This window comes from Emys orbicularis, chromosome 22, assembly GCF_028017835.1.
Source record: "Emys orbicularis isolate rEmyOrb1 chromosome 22, rEmyOrb1.hap1, whole genome shotgun sequence".
Classification (NCBI taxonomy): domain Eukaryota; kingdom Metazoa; phylum Chordata; order Testudines; family Emydidae; genus Emys; species Emys orbicularis.
The window spans coordinates 6,338,916-6,346,688 of NC_088704.1; positions in this window are offsets into that span (position 1 = coordinate 6,338,916).

Below are 7,773 nucleotides of genomic sequence, written 5' to 3' on the forward strand. Positions count from 1 at the left end.
ATCACGGTGACCTCTCTCGGGAGAGCCTGGGCCCAGAATGGGGGACCCAGGGGCACGGGCTGCAATCGGTACAGAGACTCCCCCCTCCCCCGCTGCACCCCTCGTCCTGTCCCACCCTCGCTGCCGCCCAGACAGACCCCTGCCCGGCAGAGCGGGGCTCTGAGCCCTGCCAACCGGCGAACAGCTATGGAACAAAACCGCCTGCCAGCATTTGCAGCTGCCCGGCTCTACTCTGCCAAACTCCTCCCCCGCCCCCAGGGAACCTGGGAGCCTCCCGCTCCCTGCCAGCTCCAAGCCCTGTGCTGGCCCCCGGGGGGGCTCCCAAGCCACAAACTCCTGCAGTTGGCTTGGGTTTGGGGCTCTCCTGCTGTGTGCGGGGGGGGGGGGGGGGGGGAGTGCAGAGGATCAGCTGGCTCAGGGGGCCAAGCTCAGGGAACACAGACGTGTCTCCCCGTGAGCTGCTCCCTAGGAGGGGCTGTAGGATAAGGCCAGATCCTCAGCTGGTGTAACTCAGCCAATGGGCCAGATCCCACCGGGTGTCATTCACGGTAGCTCCATGGAAGCCAGTGGCGTTCCCCAGCTGTGATCATAGTCCCGGGGCAGGACAGGACACAGCTGTGCGTGGGGCTCAGGGACGGAAGAGCCGGAGTCGCTTCCTGAGCCAGCCACCTCCCTTCTCTGGGCCTCAGTTTCTCCCATCCATAAAATGGGGCTAATGACACGACCTTCCCTTGAAATGCTGGGGTGCAGCGCTCTCTGTCAGGGCTGCCCACACGGGTCCTTCCCTGCCAGGCCCAGAGGGCAGCGTCAGACCAAGTCTCCCCCTCCCCAAGGTCTCTCCTGTGTTCGCAGGGTCCCCTCGTGGTCATGAAGCTGCAGGGGGGGCAGTGCCAGCAGCCCTGGTCACTCCTCAATCATGCCTGCCCTGCTCTCCCATTGCTTGGCCATGCCAGGAGCCGGGGAGAGGAGGAGCTGACTGACCCTCCACCCAGGGGAGATGGACGTGGTGTTGGTGGGTAGCAGGGAGCGCCCAGAGGAATTGGCGTGCTGGCTAGGGACATGGACCTCGCCATCGCTACGCGGGCTGAGCCGGCTCTTGCTGGGCTGTTCTCCGAGCGGGGGGGCAGCCAGTGCAGAATGCACCAGACCCCGGAGGGCCGTGAGGCGCCCCCTGTTGGTACAGGGCCCCTGCACGCCAGGTGCTGCCCTGGTTGCTTCCCCGTGCGATTCCAGGGGCTCGCTTTAATCCACACAGCGCCCCTTAGCGGCTGGGCGCTCCCTTTCCCTCCCTTGGATCTCCACTGTCCCCGGGGGCTTGGGGGTAAGGGAACAGGGCAGGCTTCTGGAGCTGGAGCCAAGCCAGCGGGCCTTCCCCAGGGCCTAGGCACCCTCCCACTCCTGCTGGAGCCGGCATAGTGCCTCGAGGCTTTGCTGAGGGCCTCCGGAGGTGGGGGGGTCCATGGGTGCTGCCAATCCCAGCCAGGCCCCCAGCCCTGGCCAGCCAATCCTGAAAACTCCTGGGGGGCAACCTGTCATTAAGAGCTGGAGCATCCCTCCATGGTGGTGCCAGCCCCCTGCAAGGCCCAGAGGAACAGGAGCCCGAGGAAACATCCGCCCCCTTCCAGGCTAGCCAGGCCCCCAGTTCCTGATGGCACCGGGGGCCACAGAGTTGGGTTAGAGCCAATGGCGCCAACCGGGGCTCCCAGCTCTGGGTTCTCGACCTCGCTGCTGGCCTGGGAGCTTTGCAAGCTACTGATGAAGGATCCTGCAGGATGTGCCTGGCGCAGTAACAAGCTGAGGGGCAGAGCTGCCCTGCTGTGCTCTGCCAGGAATGGCCCCTGGGTGGGTTAAGACTAGATCCCGTTTCCTAGGGCTCTGAAAGCAGCCAGGGTCTGAGTTGGCTACAGTCAATGGGGCGGGTCCCCCCGGCGTTAGGACTTTCAGTGAGCAAGATGCCGTGATTTATTCTTTGTACAACAGTAGAACCCAGACGAAACCAGGCCCCCATTGTGGCTGTACAAATACAGACCCCGCAGAACTTACAGTCTAACTGGACAACCGGGGCCAGGGAAACTGAGGCCTGGAGCGGGGACGCGACTTGTCCAAGGGAACCCAGCAGGTCCTGGGCAGCCCCAGGGCCAGATTCCAGGTGTCCGGGGTGCCAGTGCCGTGCCCTGGCTCACTTCACACACGACACTGGTACTTTCAGGAGGGAAGCGGTGACTCCTCTGCACGAACAAGGGGACACTGCTCCGGGCGAGCTCACGGTACCAGCGCTCGCCCTGCGTTCGGCGACACCGAAGGACCTTGGAAAACCTAAAGGGCTGCTCCCCGTGGCGGCTGTTTGATTTGTCACCTTCCCCCCTGCTCGGACGGTGAAACCGACGCATGGCTGCCCAGGTCAAACCCGTCACGGACTGGCCGAGAACCCTCGCCCCATGACCACGGGGACTGCGTGGGAGTCGGGGAGTGGGCGGCAGAGAATTCAGCACGAGGCCTGTTCACACGGTCAGTACAACTGGCCACTCCTGGCTCTGTTACTGCCAATGCGGTGAGCTGTGTCCACACACGATCGTGCTGGCTAATCAGCTTTGTACCTTGCTAGGGCAGGGTGGAGGAAGGGCTGGGCGGGAAGCAGACGGCTGTTGCTACAGGGCTCCTGTCATAAACATACAGCTAAGGGTAGCATAAAATCCCTCCTTTCCTTGTAAAGGGTTAGGAAGCTCAGATAACCCGGTTGGCACCTGACCAAAAGGACCAATAAGGGGAGAAGATACTTTCAAATCTGTGGGGGAAGGTTTTTGTTTTGTGTTCCTTTGTTCTCTCCGGGTCAGCGAGGAATCAGCGCAGGGAAAATACATCTCCCAAAGCCAGACCTGAACTAAGCCTCTAAGATTACAAATTGTAAGTAATGGGAAGAAAATGCGTTAGATTATCTTTTGTTTTAGCTTGTGAATTGTCCCTATGCTAAGAGGGAGGTTTATCCCTGGTTTTTGTAACTTTAAAGTTTTGCCTAGAGGAGAAATCCTCTGTGTTTTGAATCTGATTATCCTGTAAATTACCTTCCATCCTGATTTTACAGAGGTGCTTCTTTTACTTTTTCTTTATAATAAAGTTCTGTTTTTAAGAATCTGATTGGTTTTCAGTGTCCTAAAAACCCAAGGGTCTGGTCTGTGCTCACCTTGGTTACTCTCAAGCCTCCCCAGGAAAGGGGGTGAAGAGGCTTGGGGGCATATTCTGGGGAAATAGGAACTCCAAGTGTCTAACTCACTTGGTGGTGGCAGCAAGACCGTCCAAGGGCAAGGAAGGGATTTGTGCCTTGAGGAAGTTTTTAACTGAAGCTGGTAGAAATAATCTTAGGGGGTCTTTCGTGCGGGTCCCCACATCTGTACCCCAGAGTTCAGAGTGGGGAGGGAACCCTGACAGCAGTGGGGATCCCTTGGCTCTGCCGCCCAGTCCAGGAGCACAGGGACTTAGCAAGGGTTTATTGTCCCAGCCAAGCTCATTGGGAACTGAGCCTGGAGGCAGCTGAGACCCTGGCACAATGCACTCGGGTATATCCCGTCACACAGAGAGCCAGGATGAAGGAGGACGTGCCAGTCCAGTGACACAGGGGATCCCATCTGCCGGGGACAGCCCTGAGCCAGCCAAAGCCTCTGCAGAGCATGGCCCACAGGTGGAAACCGGCCATGTTTAGCTCCAGCCCCTTCACTACTTGGTTCCATATTCAGTTAACGCTGGAGCATGCACAGAGCCCAGTGGTTCAAACCCTTCCAAAGATCAAGCGCCCATTTCAACGGGGTCACAAGGATGTAGCGAGTGACTCACTAGGACTCACCAGTGCCTGGCCCCGGACCTTCAACACCTGCATGTCTGACCCAGCCCTTCCGCCTGCCCTGGAGATACAGGGAGTTCACGGCAGTTTGCTGTGTGGGGAGCTTTCGGGAGAGACCCCCAGACCGAGGTCCTCTCTCCCTGCAGTGGACAGGCCATGGGGTTTGCCGAGATGTCCTTGGCCAAAATGACTCCTTCCCCAAGCTGTGCACCATGCTGTCTGTGCCCTACCCCAGACCTGGCTGCATTTCCGCGGCACTGTGACGAAAGGTGCTAGAGAAACGTAAAAGATGCGGATGAGGAGGCTGGGGAGGCCAGGACTGGTGCAGCCTTGGGGCTAAGACCAAAAAGCTCATCCCAGAACCCTGCCTCGGCTGCCTGTCTGCCCCCGGGCTGGGCTTGGCTGGCTGGAGCACTTTTCACCTGCCACAGTCATAGGTAAAGGCTGGAGTAGAGTTTACTGCCCAGCCAGGAACGGAGGCCAGGTGCGGATCAAAGCGCTGAACAGTAAAGACCTTGGCAGTGGAACACCACCTGCTTCCCCAGCACTCTCGTGGTGGCGCTGGGCCCAGGCACACAGCCAGAGCCCGCCCCAGAGGCAGGTGTGTGGTCCAAATGTAATGCCAGGCAGGTTGTGCCAGGGCTGGAAGAGGAGGGAGAGTCAGAGGGGAAGGTGAAAAGGGGACAGGCAGCAGGGGAGAATGAAGAGGAGGGAAAAGCCCAGGGAAGGAGAGGGAGGGATGGGAAAAGGAGGGGAGAGAGGGATCAGGAAGGCAGTTCAGGGAGCACCAGAGAAGCCGGAGCTGGGCACAGCGAGGGGGTGGGAAGGGGAGACTGAGCCAAGCGACACGGCAGAAGTTTGCAAAGGCTTTTTATCCAGCTCCCACCATCCTCAGGGGCAGATCTCACCAGACTCGGCAGCGATTGGTACCTGGAGGTGAGTCCCCCACCCAAAAGCCAGGGCGCTGCGGGAAGTTACTCAGTAGCGAGGACTCGGAGCCAGTGTCCCAACACCATGGTAGGGGGCACTGTGCTGCAGGAAGGGGGGGTGACTCAGTTTGCGTCATCAGGGCTCAGGGGAGGGTAGTCCAAATTTGGGGTTGTCTGAGTAAGGCGTTCCTGAGGTCCAAGCCCCCTACAAAGATCACACACTCCCCAAATGTGACAGCTCTTCTAACACATGGGCTCCAACCCTGGCTCTGACCCGCCCCACTCTGAGGCCTGCTCAGGGCTGATCTCGGCCGGTGCTGGCACTTCCTGCCCCTTTGGGGAAGCGATATTGAAGAAGTGAATCGGGGTAAAGTGTGGAACTATGGCACCAAACAGAGCAAAGACCAGGGCTCTGATCTGATGCAAGGCAGGGGACTTGCAGAAAGCCAGCTGTCAGAGCACGCTGCCGTGCTGGGGTCATTAAACCTGAGACCCATCCACGCTTTGTTAGCTGATGTCCAGCTTTTCACGAATGGGTGTCGGGCACATTGGCTGCATTCTGCAGAGGCTCCTGTTCAGAGTTTTGCCCTCAGAGCAAAGCTTCCAGGTTAAGAGCTGATGTTCCAAAATGCTCTGAAAATCCGTAGACAGACTCCGGTTTTATGGCAGCAGCATTGTCAAGGAGCAGAGCGTTAAACTCAAGGGAAGATGAGAGACAGTAGCTTGCAGTATCATTCCCATAATGTAATCCCGGGTTTCCTGAACAATGGGACTGAGTGTGATCAAAGAAAAGCAAGTAGCTGCAACTCTCGGCGGCAGCCTGATCAAAGGGGTCGCCGTGCACCAGGAAATGCACCCGTCACAGAAAGCCCTGTTGTCAAGACTGGCACAGTGCCTACCTTGACTAATGTGGTGCCAGGATTCTGGCTTCAGTCCAACAGCAAGTTATTTTTCCCATGAGAAATCAATGCAGAAAGCAAAAATCCAACTTTTGACACCAATCTACACAAACCAAGGGGTGCCCCCTGTCAGTTACACCCCTCAAAGGTCTGTTCCTTGGGAAAAGGGGTCTAAAGGAAATGTCAGACACTGGGAAAATGTTCCTTACCCAGCCCTTATTAAAACAGTCCTAGCAAACCTCACTCGCCCCCAAGCTATTGAACATAAAACAATAGGACTACAGAACTGCTTGAATTAAGCAGGGCACAAACTAAGCATTCCAAAAACAATCCTCTAGCCCCACAGGCAGCATTTCCGAAGACCTTTTCCACCGTGTTAAAATGGAAACCCTGGTGCGCCCTGCCCTGGGGCTCGGGGCAGACTTGCAGAAGGTTCCCGGCCCGTCAGCCTGGCCTTTGAGGGTTTCTGACCTGAAGTAGGGTTTTGCAGCAGCAAGCGGAAGGAGCTCGGCGTTGTCCTGCAGGGTTCGTGGGCTCGGTTCTACTGTTGCGTCTCTAGGGGAACTCTGCCGGTATGTGCGCTCCCTGCCAGCCAATCCCTCCCCTGTTCCGCTGCACCAAACCGTGCAGGGCAGCTGCATGCAAATAAATGCTGGGATTCAAATCAGTGGAACCCAACACAACCGCCTTCTCCCAGTCCTTCCTTAGGGCTTCTGATGGCACCACCCCTATTGAGCTATTCCCTGCTGCTGTTGCCAGCTCCAGGGGGCAGAGTTAAGGTGAATGAGGGAGTGGGGTGTCCTTAACTCCGTATTTCCCAGTTTTCAGAGGGCTAAGTTTAGCAGTTCTCCCTGTTCCAGAAGGGTACGAGGCAGCGCTGGGCAACCTGAGATCCCTGTTATTTAACAGAGGAGAGGGGCATAGCGGGCGACTTCCCCAGAACTAAGGTGCCCACGGGGCCCAGTCTTGGAATTAAGGCTCTCAACCTATTCCTGTTCTTCCATCGGCCACACAACTCCAGCCCGGGTTCTTCTTCTCTCCCGGGAGAGGATTGGAAGCAAAATATATTCCAGCTGGGCACAGGATCACTCCCCAGCTGGCTTTAGTGCAGGCAGCATTATGTGGGACACAGGGAAATCCTGGAATGGAGTTGCGGGTTCCCCTGAAGTGGAATCAGGGAGCAACACTGCGCTTCCGACCTGCCAAGTTCTGCCACCCGCGCTGGCGCTGGGGGGAAGATCCAGCTGCGCCCTGGGCATACAGTGATCTGGCCCAGCATGGCCGGGTTCTTATAGGGGTTCGATGCCAACCACTGGCCCAGGACTAGAACTCCTGGGTCCCACCAGCTCCTCCACTGACCTGGATGCCTCATGTCTATACGCTGGGGGAGGGCTCCCTGGGCTCCAGACTCTCCCTGGGGGGCTGCCCCAAATCGCCTCATTTGAAGGGTGGAACCTGGCGGGGACCCAGAGCTCTGGCTCCGGCCTGAGCCCCAGCGTCTCCCCTGCAGCCCGAGGCAGCTGACACGAGCCAGCCACGGGGGATTAATTGCAGGCTAGATGTACCCTTAGATACAGGAGCCACATTGTCCCCTCCCCCAGCTGCTGCCAAGAGCTCAGCCTGGCCCGGGTCCCGGGCGGGCTGCCACCAAGTCAGACCGTTGTAAGGGAGGGCGGCGAGCTGGGAAGAAGAGCCTGCGAGGCGAGAGGGGTCCGTCCCTCACATGCAGCTGCCTCTGGGGTGGAACAGCACAGCTGTCCCCGGCACGCAGCGAAGCCGCGCGGGAGCTCAGGACGGCAAGTGGCCCGTATCCGTTTGAAAGTGAAGGCGGGAGGTTAGCGAGGCCACCCCACCAGCTCCGCTCAGCCCCGACTCAGAAACGGGCCTGGGGGGTCGCTAATGGCTCCCGCGGCTGCCCGGATCAGCACCGACCGGGAGGGGAGCGCTGCTCTGGGGTCAGCTGGTCCGGGCCCCGTTCCCGGCTCGCCCCGGGGGCAGGGCTGCGGACCCGGGGCGTGCCGGAGAGGCGAGTGGGAGCCGATTGGATCCGCCCGGCCCGGCCCGCGGCTCCCCCTTCGCTCTCCTCTCCCTGAGCCCAGGGGCTGCCCTT